Source organism: Crocodylus siamensis, chromosome 6 (assembly GCF_052110815.1).
Source record: "Crocodylus siamensis isolate JL-2025a chromosome 6, ASM5211081v1, whole genome shotgun sequence".
In the NCBI taxonomy this organism is placed as follows: domain Eukaryota; kingdom Metazoa; phylum Chordata; order Crocodylia; family Crocodylidae; genus Crocodylus; species Crocodylus siamensis.
The window spans coordinates 11,831,752-11,852,871 of NC_143400.1; the positions used below are offsets into that span (position 1 = coordinate 11,831,752).

The 21,120-nt window shown below is 46.0% G+C and overlaps 1 pseudogene across 1 annotated transcript; it reads left to right on the forward strand.

The window, feature by feature from the left end:
- Window positions 1-11,770: 11,770 nt before the first annotated feature.
- LOC149861061 (claw keratin-like) lies at window positions 11,771-13,438 on the forward strand (annotated as a pseudogene). Its single transcript, XR_016442930.1, has 2 exons — window positions 11,771-11,810; window positions 12,348-13,438. The product of XR_016442930.1 is annotated as a claw keratin-like (transcript).
- The last annotated feature ends 7,682 nt before the right edge of the window (window positions 13,439-21,120 follow it).

The window sequence follows — 21,120 nt, forward strand, 5'->3', positions numbered from 1 at the left end:
CAGATGTGCATTTGGGAAGCTCAGTTTTCATTATTTTCAGTTGGCAGCTGTGCCTTTTCAAACTCCTCAGCAGTTCTAAGAAGCTTTGTAGTCAACACTGAACTTGTGGGTGTAATGGCAATGCCTTCATTTCTCCATACTGGACCCCATTGGGGATCTTGTGTGTGGAAACAGCTGCTGCTCAACAGTATTCGAGACAGAACAGCAGAAGCCTTGTACTACGGATCACACATGATATATATATGTGTGTGTGTGTTTATGTCAGGCTTATATATATTTATATATATATCTACACACACACATTCTTTATATATCTCACTCATTAATAATCTTCTCATACATATATATATATAACAGAAGCCCTGCACCACAGCTCACACGTGTGATATATAGATATATATTTATATGTATATAAAAGTGTGATCTGTGGTACAGGGCTTCTGTTTTATATATATATGAGAAGATTTTTACTGAGTGAGCTATATAAAGAATGTGTGTGTGTAGATAGATATATAGATGTAGTTATATACATCTAAAGATGGTTTATATATTGTATGTTATTATTGTATATTATAGTATTATAATATTATATATAATATGAATTGTTTTATAAGAAAAATTATATATATGAAAAGATTGAGTGTGTGTTTATACACACACAAAAACACACACACAAATACATACATACATACATATATATATAATATATATATATATATATTATATATATATATATATATATAATATATATATATATATATATGAATGCAGCAGATCAGTCCAGGTTTGTGTATATATATTAGCAAATTTGTGCTTCCAAATGGTTATTTTCTATGTGTCCACAAAGCGTGCATCTAAGGCACCAAATTCAAAAAGCTGGGTGCTGTGCTCCATTGAGACAAAGCCCTAGTCTATGCGTTCATGCTGAATTAGTAAGGAAACAGGCATTAATAACTTTTTCTCCTGTGTTAATATGTCTGTGAAATGGGCAGAAAACGTCGGTGTCTGTGAGAGAGAGCTGCTGTTTTGATACTTTTCTGGAAGAGGGAGTGATTATTGTGCCCCCCAAATGAGCAGAGATGAAAGGATCTGCTTAAGCGGGATACTCAGAAATGCATTAAGGGTCCTGTGGGACAAGACGGGCTCAGGAAACTTGATTTCAGTTCATGGTTGCACCGTGACAACTCAGCTGAGATTGACTTGCAGGAAGATATCGGCCCCCAGCATGCTTAGCTGTAAATGAAATCTGCCCTGGTGGGCATTTGGAAAAGGATGAAACAGTGATAACAGTTGTAAAGTCTGGGGGCATTTGTTTTGAGTAGGAAAAACAGCTGTATTTAGGTCAGGCTTAGATAATAGTTTCATAGTTTCATAGTTAGTAGGGTCAGAAGGGACCTGAGCAGATCATCGAGTCCAACCCCCTGCCATGGCAGGAAAGAGTACTGGGGTCAAATGACCCCAGCAAGGTGACTGTCAAGCCTTGTCTTAAAGACCCCCCAAGGTAGGAGCTAGCACCACTTTGCTTGGAACTTGGTTCCAGATCCTAGCCGCCCTGACAGTGAAGTCGTGCCTCCTGATGTCTAATCTGAATGTAGCCTCTGCCAGCTTGTGACTGTTATTTCTTGTTACTCCTGGTAGTGCTCGGGGGAACAGGCACTCCCCCAGTGCCTGCTGGTCCCCCCTGACTAGTTTGTAACAGGCCATTAGCTCCCCCCTCAGCCTTCTCTTGTGGAGGCTGAACAGGTTCAGGTCCCATAGCCTGTCCTCGTCGGGCCTGCCCTGCTGCCCCCGATCATGCGAGTGGCCCTCCTCTGGACCCTCTCCATGCTGTCGACATCCCTCCTGAAGTGCAGTGCCCAGAACTGGAAGCAGTACTTCAGCTGCAGCCTAGAGTGCCACATAGAGGGGGAGGATCACCTCCTTGGACCTGCTTGAGATGCATCTGTGGATGCATGACAAGGTGCGGTTGGCCTTCCTGACTGCATCCCCACACTGCCGGCCCATGTTCATCTTGGCATCAATGATGACTCCAAGATCCTCTTCTGCCTCTACACTGACGAGAAGGGAGTTCCCCAGCCTGTAGGTATGGTGCTGGTTCTTCCTCCCCAGGTGCAGGACCTTGCACTTGTAGGTGTTGAATCCCATCCTATTCTCATCCGCCCACCCCTGTAACCTGTCTAGGTCTGATGGTAGCCTATTCCTTCCTTCTAGCATGCCCACATCCCCCCCCCATCTTAGTGTCATCAGCAAATTTGAACAGGGTGCTTTTTACCCCCTCGTCCAAGTCACTGATGAAGATGTTGAACAGTGCGGGCCTGAAGACCGAGCCCTGGGGGACCCCACTGCCCACATCCCTCCAGGCCAAAAATGACCCGTCTACCACCACTGTCTGGGTGAGGCCCTCCAGCCAGTTGGCCACCCATTTGACTGTGTACAACTTGTTCTACTCTATCCATCCATTGCTTCCTTCCATGCTCAGATCTCTCTGGGATCTCTGTTGCCTGTAACCCCTCTTATAATGGTAGTTTGAATCTGGATCAGTGCCACTGGCATCTCCCTACTCCCTGACCTGACCACCTATAGCCACGGCAGCACATTCTATATCCCACATGACTGGCAAAGAAACAAGTTGGTTTAGGACTCTCAAACGTCAGACCTTAGGATATTTCCATCATGGAAGCCTAACAAAAACATCCCCTGATGATCCAAGCAAATGGTGTCTCTGTATGTGCAGTTTCTCTCTTCACTAATTGGTCGGGTGTACCTGGCAGCTCTGCATATGTGCCAAGGAACACTCATGGATAGGCAGTGCCAAAACCCCTCTGTCTTGGAAGTGACGATGATGGCCAAAATGTTACATGACCCCAACTAGCACGTTCAAAGGAGCAGCTTGTGTTCTCCCACAGCAGGGAGGTTAATCTATAACCACAGAACAACTGAGGGCTGCTGTGATCCCAAGAAATGAAGGAACCTCAAAGGGGTGGGGAATACCAGGCAGACCACTGCAGGTTTCCAAAGTGCCAAGTCAACAACAGCACTTAAATTACAGCTCCCAGTCACAAAGCAATCCAGGCAGCAGCACTACTGGAGTCACAAGCCCAGACCTGCCAGCAGCGTGTGGTGTCTAGAAAAAACTGACTCTGGTAGGTTCAAAGAGAAAGAGCAGCTAATATTCCTTTGTAAACTCCCTGAACTGGTCCAGAAGGGAAATACCACTGCCTCTACTCCAGACCACTTTTGCTGCCATATCAGCTAAGGAGCCAATAGGGACAGTTGATCAGTACAAAAATTAAAATATAGCCACTTTCCAGCTATTAAGCTGTTGTAGGCTTGACTTCCTCCTGCCCCTTCAGCTATTACTCATTATCTTACAATTGAACTCCCCATAGACCCTGGGCATGCAAATGAAGGTCAGGTGGCAGGTCCCTAGAATAACCTTTCATGTACATACCAGGACAAGCTGAGGGTAGTCCCGACACATCTTGATAATTGGGGAAACCTTTTAAGATTTCAAATTTCCCCCCTTCTTCATCAAGACAAAACCCAGGCCTTTCCGAGATGTTTGGCAAACAGGATCAGAAACAAAATTTAAAAAGTGAAAACCAAGAAACCAAGCGAAGTATAAAATATAATCAAATCAACACAAACTGAAACAGAGAAGTGCCCCTGTCCCAGAAAAAAACTGATTGAGGGCAAGTTATCTCAAGGAATTCAGCTCCTAAAACTGGAATCTCTACTAAGCATGTACAAACGGCAGTTTTTTCCAGGGATGCAGGAGACCTAGGCTCAACCCTCTGCTTCAAGAACTATTAATAGTTTCTACAAAGCTGATCAGTCCCAACCAACAAAACAGGGTACCACGCCCCGGATTAGCTGATAGCCAGAAGGCCAGGACTTCTCTTCTTCAATTTCCCCTGCGTCATTATTTCTGCAGGGGTTTAGTCTTTCTGCCTCTCTCCAGAACTCACAATCCTTAATATAGGTGCAGGAGGGGTGTAGTCTGCCATGCGCATTATCATAACTCTTCCTTTTTTTGTTGTGAGAAGTTTTAATTACTTATTGCAATGTCTCAAGGGACAACTAATTCACTCTCTCACTCAGCAAAGCATTATGGGATCCAACAGAGCCCCTGATCTTGGAGCTGATTTTGGGGACACCTGTGGGTCCAGGGGCTTCTGTGGCTCCGAGAACTATTTTGTTGCTGGGGGTCCCTATGACTATGGTGGATTATGGGGTTATGGGGAATTTTGTAGTTCTGGGGGCTGGTGATGGGGCCACAGGTACCTCAGTGGGAAGCATGGGCCATGCCAAATTTTCCAGGAATGGCCATGAGACAGAGAACAACAAGGCAATGACTAACAGGGTACGGATTCATGGCTCAGGACTGGGGCATGGCTTGCAGAAGTGCCAAGTTATGCACGATTCAAAATGAATGTAATAAGAATAATGACTAATCACCACCTTTGTAAGCCTGCCCAATATTCTCTGTTTATGCTTTTGGTCTCTTTCCCGTTATGTCTTCCCACTGACTCCATGTGCACCTGATGGTCAGTGACACTAAAGACTTTTTCCACCACTATGTAACTATAAATGAAGGAAGGACCTGAGAGTGCAAGTAATCTCTTCCTACAAGCACCTGAAAGAGTCTTTTCTTTGCCAGACAAGTATAAAAGAGTGTCAGTGCCCACAGGAACCTGGTCCTGTTTATCCTCCAGATGTATATTCTTTCTTTCCTCTTGCTTTTCACTGCCCTTCAGATGGGTCTAGTGGAGAAGACTTTTTCACTCTGCTTATACTGGTTTTTCTTCCTTTTTTGAGAAGGTCTAGGGTGAAACATTACATGAAACATCTAACCTCACATTTTTGAAAGGAGGTCTTGACTGTCAAATGTCACAATGTGGACAAGAAAGAGGAAGATCTTGTGTAAAATGCTTCACTTTTGGTTTTAGACCTACTTGAAAACCTGGAATTTTGCTCTTTGAACCTTTGATTTCTATTTCCAACAATTGTAAATTCTATTTCTTACATGCATTAAAATAATGCTACATCATAATGATCCTTTGCTTGGTTATTTTATTTTTCTCTCCTCTCTCCTCTATTTTTATAGCTCATAAATGCTTACGAGGAGTACTTTGTTAGAATACACTTGAGAGATGGACAACGCCTCTCGGTACACAGAAAGGCAACTGCCGCCTTGCAAAATACCCATTCTTCACTTTCACTCACTGTTCAACTATGGAAAAATAACAGAAATTACTTTTTTGCAAAGAATTCCAAAGGCCCGTAGTGGGCCAGGGTGGTTTTAACACAATGGGCTTGTGTTTCAAATCTTGGGGTGTAAGATGTGAATCCTGTTTGCTCACCTAATTATGCTAACATTGTGTGCCTCCCCATGACACCCATGCCAAGATCCATCGGTACTCCAGGGTTTGGGAGCCCTTTGGTGAGAATCTCTGTTCCTGCTCAAACCCTCTGAAATCAGATGACAAAGACACAGGAGGAGGCTGAGGCTGTGGAGGCAAGTGGCTCAGCTGAGGCAGCTCCTCCTGCTGTTCAGCCTCAGCCTTCTGAGAAGGGGGAAAAGGCAGGATCCTTGCCCTCAACCTGCATCCAGTGATCAAGGTCTTTGGGACTGCCAGTGCATGTGCTCCCCATGTGCTCCCATGTGGGGGAGTAGAGTAATGTGGGATCATTCTGAGGAGGCAGATGATCCCAGGTTTGCCATCTTCCAGCATTGCTGAAGGCACATGAGCCGGGGCAAGGATGTGAAACACTTCACCATGGCCATGCTGCTGCATCTGAGGAGGCACCACCCCCTTTCCCTTCTTCCAGCTGCTCAGCCTGGCACCAGTGTGCGTGCCAAAAGGGAAGTCCCCCGCTCACCCCAAATCCCCTTTACCCCCAAAGCAGAGCCAGGCCACCCTGCACCAGTGAGGGAATGGTGGACAGAAAGGGGGCCGCGTTTCCAAGGTGTGCGAGATCACCCAGAGCACTGGGGAGATGCTTGCTCTGGGTAGCCAGCCCTTCTCCCTAGTTCAGCAATCAGGGTTCAGGCAGTTTGTAGCACTTCTGGCCCCATTTTACAAAGTGCCCGCATGCACCACCTTTAGCAGGGCGGTGGTGCCCTCCCTGTATCAGGCACGCAGGGAGTACTTGAGGGAGGAGCTGTGCAAGGCAGGGCTGCAGGTAGCCTTGCACCTCACCTTCGACATCTGGAGCAGCGGGGGTGGCAATCATGCCTACCTTTCCCTCACAGGACACTGGTGCGATCAGTCAGGCTGTTGGTGGGCTCTACTGAAAGCTGAGGTGCTGGATGAGTCTCACACGGCAAGAGAGATCATGGGGACCATGAACCATGTGCTGCAGGGGTGGCTCGTTGGGCAGGCCGAGCTCACCTGCGGGTTCATGGTCACTGAGAACGGGCCAATATGGTAAAGGCTGTCCGTGATGCCAGCTTTGTTGGCATCCACTGTGTGGTACACAGGCTGCAACCAATAGGGATGGGGGATGCCTTTGAGGGGGACAGGGCTGCTGGTGGTGGCGCCACCACCAGTACGGCTACAAGCCAGCTGATTTTGAAATGCGAGAAGGTGGCGGGCTACTTCCACCGCAGCATCAAGGGGGCAAGATGCTGTGGGAGAAACAGGCAGAGCTGAGCATCCCACAGTGCAGAATCATGAAAGGATGTGGAGACTTGGTGAAACTCCACATACCTGATGCTCAAGAGGCTGGAGGAGCAACAGAAGGTCATCCATGGGATGGCCTTGCTTGGGGAGATCGGGATCAGTGCCTCCCTGAACAGAGCTGAGTAGGGTACCATGTCCCAGATGTTGGTGGTCCTTAAGCCCTTCCTCAAGGCCACTGAGACCCTCAGTGCTGGTGATGCCCTCCTCAGCCAGGTGATCCCGCTAGTGAGGGAACTGGAGAACCAAACGGAGAAGTTGCAGGGGATCATTGCTCCTGGCTGGGGCAAGCTGCTGTCACCAGATGTGCAGGCACTGGTGAGGCAGCTGAAGGAGGGCATCAGGAGATGGTTGGATCCCTTACAGTCCAGTACAGTCCACATGATGGAGGGCATGTGCGACCTGAGTGTGAAGGGGAGCACATGCACTGGCAGTCCCAAAAACCTTGATCACTGGATGCAGGAGCTGGTCAACAAAGTCAGGAAGGCTAAAGTGCAGAGGTGAGGGGATGTGGAAGAGGGGGATCCACTTTCCCGTGCCAGCACTCCCAGCACCAGCACCGGTGCCAGCACCAGCCAGTTTCTTCCACGCCAGCCACTGCCAATGTGGGCCATGGGTATGGCTTCAATGCTGGGGTCCAAACGCACCAGACCCCAGCCTCGGGCAGGTAGTGCCAAGGCTTCAGTGGCCACCTATCTCACTGAGGATGTGGAGCCAATGGAATATGACCCCTTGGCCTACTGGGCAAGCCACAGCCAGATGTGGCAGGATCTGGCCACAGTTGCCCAGCAACACCTGTCCTGTCCACCGACCAGTGTTTCATAGTTTCTAGGGTCAGAAGGGACCTGAGCAGATCATCTAGTCCGACCCCCTGCCATGGCAGGAAAGAGTACTGGGGTCAAGCGAGAGGGTGTTCAGCATTGCTGGGGGTGTTGTGACATCCCACCGCACCTGCTTGGATCCGACGTTGGTGGAGCAGCTGGTGTTCCTAAAAGTGAACCTCGCACCGCTGGGGTTCCCCAAGCTGCATCTGCAGACAAACTGAGTGCCACCCTCCTCACTCTGTCTGTACCAATTTCCTTTTTTGAGGTTTTGAAAAGCCAAGTAATGCCCCGCTCTCAGCTGGAGGGGGCACTAACTGCATCACCAGCCAGCAGGGGAAGAACACGTCCCTGCTGAGCTCATTCCCCTGCCAGGACAAACTTGGAGGTATGGGATTGGGGCTATGGGGAAGTAGGAGGACCCAGGTCCTGGGCATGACCACTAAAACTGTACCCTGCCAGGGTAGGGAGGCCTGGTGGGACTGCTGGCAGCACAGCAGCCCCATATATGCCAGGACCAATGATCCCCTGGTGAAAGTGGGTAGGAGGTGCCATAACCTCTAGCACACGCACAAAGTCCTGGCTGGGGAACGCCCAGACCTGTCATGTCTTTGACAGGCCTGACGCTTGCTGGTTGCAGTGCAGTTGTGAGGCTCCCGGTGAGCTCAGCTGCCCGGGATGCAAGCTTTAATGCTGAAAACCCTTTTGTCAGGCTGAGGAAGTACCTGCCGTTGGTCCTGGATAGAAGGAATAGTAAAGAAGCCAGAGGCTGGCCTGGCCCGCAATGCAGGCAAGAAAGCCAGTTAGTGAAAATGGAAATGGAGGCATCGGGGGCGGGGGGGGGGACAGGCTGGGGTGGGGGGTAGGGGGGGAAAGGGGCATGTAGCAACACAGGTAAAAGTGCAGAGGTGCCTGGGGTGTCAGATGTCTGGCCGGTCGCAGTGTGCCAGAACTCCACTGTCTATATTGAGTCCATGAGTTCCTGGACCTACTACCTAGGAGGCTGATGAAGTGCAGTTCATAGGCCCGGCTGTGAAAAGTGGTTTGCATTGTAATTTGTTCCCTCTCAGGATCAGGCCTGAGAGACTGGAGGCAGAGTGTTTTTTTGGTGGGGAATGTGTCCCCACAGGTAGTTGTTTTGTTTTTTTTTTGTCTTTGATAGATTCTGGTGTGACGTTTATGGGGTACTGGAGGTCGTTGGCAGGTTTTGTGTTTTGAGCTGTAAGAAGTTGGCTTCAGTTCTGGTGTTGAGGTTAGGTGCTTATTTGAATGTACAAACTTCTTTTCAGAGCTGGGCCTATGAACTGCACTTCATCAGCCTCCTAGGTAGTAAGTACAGAAATTCAAGGACTCAGTATAGACAGTGGAGTTCTGGCACACTGCGACCGGCCAGACAGCTGATACCCCAGCACCCCTGCACTCCTACCTGCATTGCTGCATCCTCTTTTCACCCCTACTCCCCACCCCAGCCTGTCCCCCCCCGCCCCGCTGACGCCTCCATTTCCATTTTCACTGACTGGCTTTTTTGCCTGCATTGCGGGCCAGGCCAGCCTCTGGCTTCTTTACTCTTCCTTCTAGCCAGGACCAACTGCAGGTACTTCCTCAGCCTGACAAAGGGGTTTTCAACCCTAAAGCTTCCAAAGATACATTTTTTTTAACTACTCCTTTTTTTCATAATACACATATAGACATAAAAACGCAAGATAAGCCATCGCACACCATAAGTAACATCATATATCCAACACAACACAACATCTTTCCTCCTTTATGACAATTCCTCTATAAAACAACAGGCTCTGTGACAGCTCTGTGTGGGTAGCTTTGATGCTGCTGCTGATGCTACTGGTGTTAAGCCAGCTAGGTTATTGTACCTGTTGTCATGTAAAGCAGAGGACCAGGCGTGAGGCTGTAGGGGAGGAGGAGGCCTCAATGGGGCACACTGCTGTGCCCCACTGCAGAGGCCCCGGCACCAGGAAGGGTGCACCTTAACACACGAACGGTGTCACACACCCACATCATGAGTTTTGCCTGTCAGAAGCTTGGGGTGCAGGGCCCCAAATGACAAACTCCCCCAGTGAGACACACACAGCTGGCAGGCAGGCTATACAGCGTGGCAGGGCCCGGCCCTCAATCAGGCCTGCTCTAGGACACACACTCACAGCTGGCAGGCTTTGTGGCCTCAGCAAGAGCTACCATCCTTTGAGTTTTGACCCCCCTGTGTTGTAACACATACACGTGACAGGAGTTTTGCTTTCAGGGATTTGGGGTGCAGTTCCCCCCAACCCCGCTGCAATTTTCATCCAAATCATACAAAAACCAACAAAGCTATAGATCTTCCATTATTCCCCATTATTCCCTATGGCTGGATCTCCGAGGCAGTTCCAGATCGGATCGCAGCCATCTGAAGCAGCCAGATTCAAAGCCGGATCAGATTAATGCTGACTCACACAGGCCTACTGAGCCTGGGCAATGTGACTTTGTGGGCATAACTCCCAGCATGACCCGCGGTTCCTGACACTGGGGAGGGATGAAAGGCGAGCTTGTGATCACACTGTGCGTGACATGGTTATTTTCCACATGATGCCATGTGTCAGCCTGGGTACACCAGTAATAAGCTATTACTGCCACAATCACAAAACATATGAAAAATAATGAGTGTTTATGACGTGCTTTCAAAGGTCTGGATGTTAGGAAGCCACAAAACAGGCAGCAGGAGGTGTTATTACGCCCAGAGTCTTTATAGGAAAACTGAGGCATGGCACGAGGCAGGAGGCTCAGGGAGATGGCCGCAATGAAACTACAGCCCCAAACCCTGAGTGACTAGACCTGTGAAAGCAACTGCTCATGGCTGGTGTTGTACAACCAGGGGTCTCACAAGCGTGGACTACTTGTGCTTGTTCCTGGGATTAAGCTCAACTTCGCATCAGAATAAAAAGGAACAAGTGATTCTTACAAATGAACCATTCTCGGGACAAATGTTTTCCTCATGGTGTAAAAGCAACGGTGTTAAAAATAGACCCCCGTATTATGCAGTTGCTGTTTTCTTAAGCAGTAGTTCACCAAAGGTACAGAAAATACTTGAATGGTTCAGAACTATCTGTGCATAAATCATCTCACTGGTAGCAGGACTTCTGTGATAACATTTGTTATTTATGTTGTTTTGCATATAAGCTAATGCTTGTGAGAATATTTCATGAGCAGTTGGGCTTTTGGGTTTGTTCCTCTGTAAAAAGGAACAACCCAAATTTACCAGTTCTACCTGTGATCTTCCCCTCCCCTGGCTGTTCTGCTAATTGGCCGTCAAGGGGCTGTCGTGATGAACTTGCTGATGCTCTCCCCAAGCTAAAGATTTCAAGGCACTTCACAAAAAGGCATCACTGTGGGGTACATGCACAGTGCAGCACTAGGATGATATTAGCTTATATCTAAACCATTACAGGCATCAGGGTAGGTGAACTGTGTCGCTTCAGAGAATCACATCAGGATCACTCATGTCAGCTTCCAATCGGCTTGTGATGTCATTTCCCCCACTTAGGCCCAGTGCCTTTTCCTTCTGATGTACTTTACTTCCCTAGGAAGCCTAGTTTGCTTCACCTCTAATAAATTAAAACTCCCGAAGTCCAATCTCCCATTTACATCCTAGGTAAGACCTTCTTTCAAAGCTCCCATGACTCTCGATGGAGATGCACTGTCCCTCTTGCAGGGTGCTCACTTCATCATATCGGGCTGTCACAAAGGCAGGTGACTGCAGTGAAATGACTCCCTCGGCCAAGGGACCAGAGCCCTTGGGCACTGGCAGTATGAGGAACTGAGCAGGAGTGTGAAGAAGAGAAACTCCCTCGTCCTTGGAGGTTGTGGATGAACCGCACAAAGCCCGTCAGCAGCAGCACCGTAGGCAGGGTGGGCCGACTGTCCAGAGCCCTGCCCACGACTATCCCGTGCTATCGACATGGCCCTGGATGTCCCCCCACTTCATTCCTCAGGTCATTGTGATCAAGTCACAAGAATGATGCACGCTTTCTGGCAGCCCATAAAGTTTTAGGAGGAGCACAGTGTGCCGGGTGTGATGTAGGCATGGTGATTACGAGGGCTGAGACCACATTAATAGGCCAAACACTGAGGGAAACAATTATCACAACTGAAGGAATTTACCATGCAGCTTGTGTTGTTTTGTAACTAATTGGGGCACAGTGCAACACAAAAAGGTGCCGCCAATGCTCCGGGCAGTCTTAAAACAGTATAAAAGCAGACCCAACACCGGGCTTTTCCAACCACTTCTCTTCACTTGCTCTCCTCAGGGAACAGGGTAAGTCTGCTTAGACTAAGTGTCCTTATAACTAGGCAGATATTGTGTTCACATTCATTTCCAGTCCTACTTCTGTATGTGTTCTTTGACTTGTAGCAATAGAAATGTTTTGCTTTGTGTTTTTCCTACTTTATGTTGCAGGTTCCAGTATTGATTTGGTCAGGAATTTGGAGAGGCAAAGCAGGTTGCTCTATATTTCCTCAGAGAGTGAGGTATAGAAATGTCCCAGACAGGCCAAAAGGAGAAGATTTCTAATATTTCCAATTGCAGGTGTAAGGAAGAAGCGCTTGTATTGCTGTCATAATGGAGCGCTTCAAGGCTATCAGATTGTACTGGGGTTTGAGGGAGGGCGCAAGGCAGGGAGGTCACCGCTCTGATCCACTACAACAAATCCTGTGTTCAAGGCGCGGAGGCATCAGGGTCGTGGGGGTGCTGAGCTGGCAGCTGGGGACATGGGAAGAGCCGCATTCAGAGCAGTGCGACTCAAGTGACTTATGTCCTCCTCACCCCAACTCCTTGCTGTGCTCTGCATTTCAGACTCCCCCCACAAGGAAAGGATGGCTTGCTCTCCAGCTCTGAGCTCTGGCATCTGCGCCAGCCCCTGCGGGGTGGCTGTCCCACAGCCCATCGCTGACAGCTACAACGAGCCGTGCGTCCGGCAGTGCCCCGACTCCAGAGTGGTGATCCAGCCGCCCGCGTCTGTTGTGACCTTCCCTGGAGCCACCCTCAGCTCCTTCCCTCAGGACAGCTTTGTGGGATCCGCCGGGCTTCCTCACCTTGGAGCTGGATACGGGGGCAGCTTCGGGTCCAGGGGCTTCTATGGCTCCCGCGGGCTACACTGGTGCTGGGGGTCCCTATGGCTATGGTGGGTTATGGGGTTACGGGGGCCTTTGTGGTTCTGGGGGCTGGCGATGGGGCCACAGGTACCTCAATGGCAACTGTGCGCCGTGCTAAACCTTGGAGGAATGGCCACGGGACAGGGAACAACCAGGCAGCGATGTGGATAGATGGCTGAGATTATGGGCATGGCTTGCAGAGGTGGTGAGCTCCGATATCTCCAGCTGACGTGAATGGGAGAGACGTGCGCTCACCCCTTCTGCAAACAGGCCCAGAGACACCTTCCTCGTGCTTTACCTTGCTTGTATGATACTTTCCTCTGATGCATTCCCAGCTAAGCTCTCCCTGGTATTAGCCTGAAGTGCTGATTCTTTGTTACATCAATGCCCCGTTACAGAGCTCTGGGTGTGGGAAGGCGGGTGTAAATCCCCTTGACACGGTGCCATAACCCAGGTTTTCCCATCGTTTCAGTTCTGTTCTGTCCAGAAACACACACTGGTTTGTAAACGGAGGCATGAGGGAGAGAAGCTGCCTAGGCCTCTGCTTTAACAGGGTTTCTGTCATTTAATACCAACCAGGGCCAAAGCAGTTACTTGAACTTGTTCCTACCTGGACTTCATTGTCAAACTCTAGGTTCACCAGGAATGAAAAGAAGCACAACTTGAATTAAAGGAATAACCATGTCGGGAATTGTTACTTGTAGTCACTTTTGAAACCCTATTCCTTGTATGCTGAACTATTTTCTTGTTTCATTGTATGTATGCTGCGCTTCTCACCTGCATTAAAAGCACTGTTGCATCAAAGAGTTGGATGTCTTGTGTCATGCTGTTTACATCCTCTGATTTCCATGGTTGGCATTTTCTGAATTAAAATGAGGGTGCTGTTTAAGATATCTACTAGGAGGTCATTCTGACATATCCATCTATTCTTCCCCTCTGGGGTCCCACCTTTACCCTTTGCTGCAAAGAGCAACTAACTGTCACCCACTACGCATGCACCCTTTAATGCTTTACATCTCCCAGAGTACTGCTTCTCTTCCCACAGCTCCTGATCTTGGCTCGCCAACTTGCTGCCAGGCTTTTGACCTCCACTCCATAAGTTGTGACCTGATTAGGCAATGAACAGGAGAGGCTTTGAAATGCATTTTTTCAAATAGACCATATTTTGCAATCCAGGGTTGCTGAACACCTAGAGTAAAATTTTAGCTTCATAACATCGGCAAAAAATGATGATTCATTAACAGGTGACTAAAGTGCTTTTATGTCTTGCTCTGAGAAACGCTGGCATAAAGATAGAGGATGTGTTATTTTCTTTCTTTTGTATGCATATCATGAAGCTGAATGCCAGGAAAAGAAGTGGTGTCCGAAACCCAACGGGTCTAACTCAGAGTACAGACAAGCTAGAGTTGATCTCTGCTGGACTGCATTACGGGAAACAGTAATAACAGATCTCTGTAAATAATGCTGAAAATTCTTGACTTCCAAATGTGCCACTTAAATGAGAGCTTGTGATACACAGGTTCATTTTGGGTTTTGTTTGTTAAAATGTGGCAGTCTTCAGCAAGAATTGCCTTCTTATTTTCAGGGTAGATAGGTTGATACATCAAAAGTTGCAGATATCTGTGGCTTTAAGCTTTAGAAACGATTCCTGTCATTACCAGAGGCAGATGTGCATTTGGAAAGCTCAGTTTTCATTACTTTCTGTTGGGAATGGTGCCTTTTCAAACACCTCAGCAGTTCTAAAAAGCCTTGTAGTCAACACTGGACTTGTGGGTGTTATGGTAATGCCGTAATTTCTCCACACTGGACCCCATTGGGGATCTTGTGTTTGGAAACAGCTGCTGCTCAACAGTATTTGAGACAGAACAGCAGAAGCTCTGTACCACTGATCACACGTGATATATATTTATATATATATCACATGTGATCGGTGATGCAGGGCTTCTGTTTTATATATATATATATATATATGAGAAGATTGTCAAAGAGTCAGATATATAAAGAGTGTGTGTGTGTATATAGATATAGATGTAGATATATACATTTAAAGATTGTTTATATATTGTATGTTATTATTGTATATTATTATAGTATTGTATTTTATATGTATTATTTTATAAGAACAGATTATATATATATTAAAAGATCGAGTGTGTGTTTATACAGACACACACACACACACACATATATGTAGATATAAATATATATAAATGCAGATCAGTGCAGATTAGAGCACATATATTAGCAGATTTGTGCTTCCAAAAGGTTATTTTCTATATGTCCACAAAACGTCCATGTGAGGCACCAAATTCAAAAAGCTGGGTGCTGTGCTCCACTGAGACAAAGCCCTAGTCTACGTGTTCGTGCTGAATTAGAAAGGAAACAGGCATTAGTAACTTTTTCTCCTGTGTTAATATGTCTGTGAAATGGGTAGAAAATTCTGGTGTCTGTGAGAGAGAGCTGCTGTATTGACTCTTTTCTGGAAGAGGGAGGCATTATTTTGCCCCACAAATGAGCAGAGATGAAAGGATCTGCTTAAGCGAGATACTCGGAAACGCATTAAGGGTCCTGTGGGACAAGACGGGCTCGGGAAACTTGATTTCAGTTCATGGTTGCACCGTGACTACTCAGCTGAGATTGACTTGCAGGAAGATATCGGCCCCCAGCATGCTTAGCTGTAAATAAAATCTGCCCTGGTGGGCATTTGGAAAAGGAAGAAACAATTGTAAAGTCTGGGGGCATTTGTTTTGAGTAGGAAAAACAGCTGTATTTATGTCAGGCTTAGATAATGGGAAAACCTTTTAAGATTTCAAATTTCCCCCCTTCTCCATCAAGACAAAACCCAGGCCTCTCCGAGCTGTTTGGCAAACAGGTTCAGAAACAAAATTTAAAAAGTAAAAACCAAGAAAGCAAGCGAAGTATAAAATATAATCAAATCAACACAAACCAAAACAGAGAAGTGCCCCTGTCCCAGAAAAAAACTGATTGAGGGCAAGTTATCTCAAGGAATTCAGCTCCTAAAACTGGAATCTCTACTAAGCATGTACAAACGGCAGTTTTTTCCGGGGATGCAGGAGACCTAGGCTCAACCCTCTGCTTCAAGAACTATTAATAGTTTCTACAAAGCTGATCAGTCCCAACCGACAAAACAGGGTACCACGCCCCGGATTAGCTGATAGCCAGAAGGCCAGGACTTTTCTTCTTCAATTTCCCCAGCGTCATTATTTCTGCAGGGGTTTAGTCTTTCTGCCTCTCTCCAGAACTCACAATCCTTAATATAGGTGCAGGAGGGGTGTAGTCTGCCATGTGCATTATCATAACTCTTCCTTTTTTTGTTGTGAGAAGTTTTAATTACCTATTGCAGTGTCTCAAGGGACAACTAATTCACCTTCTCTCTCTGCTAGCTTAATTTTAGCAGCAATTTCTTTCATTTGTGCAGAATGCATCATAGTCTATCCAAGGAGCATTTATGTTTTTAAACTAATGCTGGTGGGTCAGCTGAAAGGAAAATCTCAAGTGCTAAAGTGTTGTTACATGCCTGTAAGTATTTGCATCACTGGGTTTTAGAAGGGTGTTGTGGAGGTTGAAATAACATGATAACACATTCATAAAATATCAAGTAGGGAACCTTCATTGTCAAATATCCAGCAGGGAGAGTAGCATCAGCGCACTGTTAAAGGTTACTTGGAAGAGATGACTTATTAAAAGATGGAAGACTTATTAAAACCTGAATAGAGGGTAATTATCTCTGAAGCTCTTGCAAATATTATTGAAGTTTAGTTGTTTCATTTTTTTTCCCTTTGTTGCTTTCCAGTTGGAAGATGTTGCAACTTCCTGTCTTCAGGAAGAAACTTTATGTTCAGTAGGATGAGTACCAAAACATGGAATGGGCGCAAAACTTCCCTTCTATGCATGGGCCTATGCAACTGAGCTGAATCGCTGTTCAGTACGTGGCTTGAGTAGTACACAAGAGTGAAAACTATCTAGTGTGGTGTGCATGCAAGCAATGGAGGAGAAAGGAACACCAGCAGACAGACTTTGGGGTTAAATCTAATTTTTATTCTGAGATGGGGAGACCACAAAAGCACATGGTGTATAAAGAATACATTTCCAGGCATTTGGTGAGGATTTCAAACAATTCCCCCGTACAAGGTAATGCATTTCATGCAAGATATTTGTCTTTCTTTCCCGCAGCTGTAGAGTTTGACAATTAAGTCTTGTTCTCAAACCACCCACATGATTTATTTGACCAAAGCCAGTGTCAGATAAGGCAACGCACAGTACAAGCAGAAGATTAAGCTGGGCAGCCATTGAATAACTGATGTAAAATAAAAGGTAAAATGAGCTATAGATACCTATATGTCTATAGATATATAGATAGCTATATTTCTAACTCTATATATAGGCCTGGTTTTTAGAGGTGCTGAATGCTTACACTTCTCACTGACTTCAGTTGGAGTCATGGGTCTCAGCGCTTCTGAGAACCAGTCCCTTAGCTCAGCCATGAATCTGGACCGTGACTTCAATCGCTGTATCTAAATTGTACCATGGCTACTTCTTCTGGGTTTAATATGCCCAACGCTTTCCAAAGCGGTTTGTATTGCAAGGATGCATCCACTGGGAAGAGTAAGTGTATGAATATTTAGGAACATACCGAGGCAAGCGTCTTGGAATGACTGGGGGCGCAACCGTCTCAGCGCACGGCTCCAAACTTCCACTGACCTCTGTGGTCAAAGGTGCCGCGGCTGGCAGTTCAGCTGGCACGGTGTCAGCTGATGCCACTACACTTTCCTGAGGGCAGGTGGTGAGAATTGGTCCCGGGAAAGTGACAACCACTGGGGGCGGGTAGATGATCACTCTTGAGTCAGGACAGGTGATAACACATGGCTCATTGGCGGTGACAGCCTGTGGTTGTGGGCAGCTCACTTCACACGGGTTGGAGCACCCTGTTACAGAAGACATCTCTCAGCGATGGAGGACCACCTGAAATACATGGTAGGGTGGAAAATAAGTAAAAGACACAACTTCCAATTGAATAAGAGGTTCTACAATCAGAGAAAGGTGATGTGGATAGTGTGGGAACCTTGACAGGGAGAAAGTGTAGGCAAGTCCATCATCTTTCCTTGATTCTTGGTTGTGCATCTTGACTTTCTTCACTTCGCTTACCTTCTCTTCCTAATCAATCCCTCTCTCACCATTCTCCATCCCTTTCACTGTCTTCATCACACATCAAGGCAAGCAACCTTCCTGTTCCTCTGGGTGCTGTGCATAAAACAGACTTCATCATCGACAACACTTCTTACAAACACTGCTTTGATTGTGTCACCTATACCTCTCCTCTCCTTCCAGCCTCTGGCTGAGACATGAAAATCAAGGGGCAAAATTTCAATACACAGCAGAGCTCTTTGAAAATCTGGATGCAGTTCCCCTGGTCAAGGTCACACATGCAACACATGCAAGAGTAAAGAAATAGCATTTCCCTATCTAGGGTTAACTCTAACCGGACTTTCCTAGGGTAAAGACAGTTTTCCGTTCACCATACTCTACAGTTTTGTTCATGTTTCTCACGTGGAGATATGCCTGAAATTCTTCTGCTAAAACACACAAAAATAAAAACAGCTAGAGATAAACAGCAGGTTAATTGTAATAAGTAAATGCACGCAATCAAAGGTTGCTATCATGAAGACTTGGTGTTTTTAATCCAGTTTAGAAACTGCTCTAGGGTGTGGCTTAAAGTAATAATCCTTTTTCTTTTCTTCAGATAAAATCTTGACTTGTTAGCCAATTCTGCTCAGCCCGTGTGACACACTGGTTACTGACTCTGTGTATCAGCAGCACTCGCTCAAGGTGAATGAGTAGAAAATATTCTTTTACTCTCTTTTCAGCCTTATATTCCTGCCATCAGACCATGAGAAGAACGAAAAATATGGGTGAAAGCGAGTTAAAAATGATGACTGCAATAATTACACCCACAATATAGACTATTTCTATAAAGGGGAGGCAGAATGTTCAACTTAGCTTAGAAGCTCATAGCTCAACACTTCAAAGAATTATGATTTTATCTCAGCATGGAGATCAGAGTGCAGCCCTTCCATTACTGAAGCTTGAGAATCAGCAACAATTGCTGATATAAAAACAGAGAGGAGGATCCGGAGCTAGTGACACACACAGAAGGCTAGGATTGCTAGACCAGAGTCCATCAAATCCATGGGTGTGGACGCACAACTTAAGTTTATATCCCTGATTTCTCTTCAGAGTATGAAGTAGACACATGAGCAGCTCTCCTGGAGTAGCTGCCCACAGAAGGCTTTATTACGAGGTAGCAAGGTAGCCAGGAATAGCCCCATGGTGGGTGCGTCTACATGAGATGCTTACTGCTTATTAGCTTAATAACACTGTGTAGCAGTGTGGTTGTTAAAAAACATGCTAATAGCCTACTAAAAAGTGTAATTAAGTTAGTGCACAGTAAGCATAAAAATAAGCAGGTACTGTGCATTTAGTTAGTATTTTATTAAGCAAGTGCTAAACTAAATGCACAGTATCCAAGGCACATTAATGAACATGTAGACATGACCACTATTGAACAAATGCCAAGTCCAGATGAGGGCTAACTGAGTAAAATACATGTACTGTAGTCAATTCCCACAGGATAACATTTTTTTGTAATTATTTCAAGAGCTGCCTTTACCCCAAGAAACAGCAGCTCACTGCATAGTCAGCTAGGTTGTGCATTGTGAGTCTGTACTACTTTTTCTATAGAGTAAAAGTCTCTTTGCCCTGTTCATTGCATTTAAAATGTTTTTGAGTATCAGCTGCTTTAGAGTGAAGTATAAAGCCTCTTCTCTGGAAAGAAAAATGGCCAAAACTGAGTGCTTCTTTTGAATATCTTTAGCTTAGAAGATAGCTTTGACCTGAAGAAACAGAATTTCTATAAATATCTGCCAAATGTTAAGTTTCATCTATATAAATAAAATCAAGAACAGCAGTAAATTTACATTTCAGTTGCTTTACATTACATATGTATATTATATATAGGCACTGCTGTTTATCTATCATTATAGACAAACTAACTTGAAAACACCAATGCCATTTTGCTTTAAATGTGTTAAATGAAAGCTTGTCTTGATCATTAAAGGGAATCATAAAGCTGAATGCACCAGTGGTTTATGCTTATGTCCCAAAGCAGTGTTTATACCTAGTATCAAAGCACTGGTGAGTTTTTCCAGAGTTGTCTAAAGGATTTAAATTCTCAATCCCCAAATACCTGAATTCTTAGCCCCTAAATTAACACAATTGAGAAATCCCAAACTTCTGCACAGCTTTGAAACAAAGCTGCTTTGCATGTTTAAAACCTGCGATGGAGAACCCCGACCAAAACACATTCACAGAAGGAAACTCTAGGATTGCTGAGAACCACAGGAAGCTTGAGCAGGACCCAACCCCAGCTTAATAAATTCCACTCAAATAATACTGGAGAGTTATAAAAACTTGAAGTCAAGTCCAACTTACTTAGTTCACCAGGGAGAATGAATTGATTGAAGTGGTTAGACGAACCCTGAGTGGCAAACAGTTTTATATGCCTCTTTCGACTGCCTGAGGGATCTGAGACACCCTTCGTGCAAGAGATCCTAATTAGTTTGTGAACTCCCCCAATGGCTGCGCTTGTTCTGCTTGCTGATTATGCCTGTTACCCAATACCCAGCCTGCCACTTCCTTTCATCTTAAATCCTTCTGGTTTCACTCTACTAGGAAACTATTTTAACTCTGCTTGCTTAGCTCTTTAAAAACAACATCGCCACACAAAGGCGGTCCAGAGAGGTACCGCGGCTTAATGAAGAAGGATTCTGTTTCAGCCGAATAAATCCAGGCTAGCATCTTGCCGAGAGCATCACAGAGTTTTACCCTTGCAGCTTCTAGAAGGTGCCACTTCCTGGTGGTCTGAACCAGCCCCCATTTTAGTCCATGGGCATCTTTCCAAAGAATTCAGTTGAGTAATACCATTCAGTTGACTAATAGCAGCAAGAGAAGTTTAGGTTGGATGTTAGGAAAAACTTTCTCACTAGGAGGGTGGTGAAGCACTGGACTGGGTTCCCCAGAGCGGTGGTGGATTCTTCATCCCTGGAAGTCTTTAAGACCCCACTAGGCAAAGCCATGGCTGGGATGATGTAGTTGGGGCTGGTCCTGCCTTCAGTAGGGGGTTGGACTAGATGTGATCTCGTGAGCTAGATGTGACCTTCCAACCCTCATTGTCTGCGATTACATGATTTTATAACTTTAGAATAGAGTCATAGAAAAGGATCCTATGATCTCGACCTTTGAGTTTAATTCCTAGATCGGGGAGTACAAGACACAGATACGTCTTAAGTACCACTTAAACCTTCAATATAGTGGCTTAAGTGGGACTCGAATTTTCTTGGCCTGTTGCTCAGGAGGTCAATCATAAATGTCATCCTTTAGCAACTTGAAACTCACTT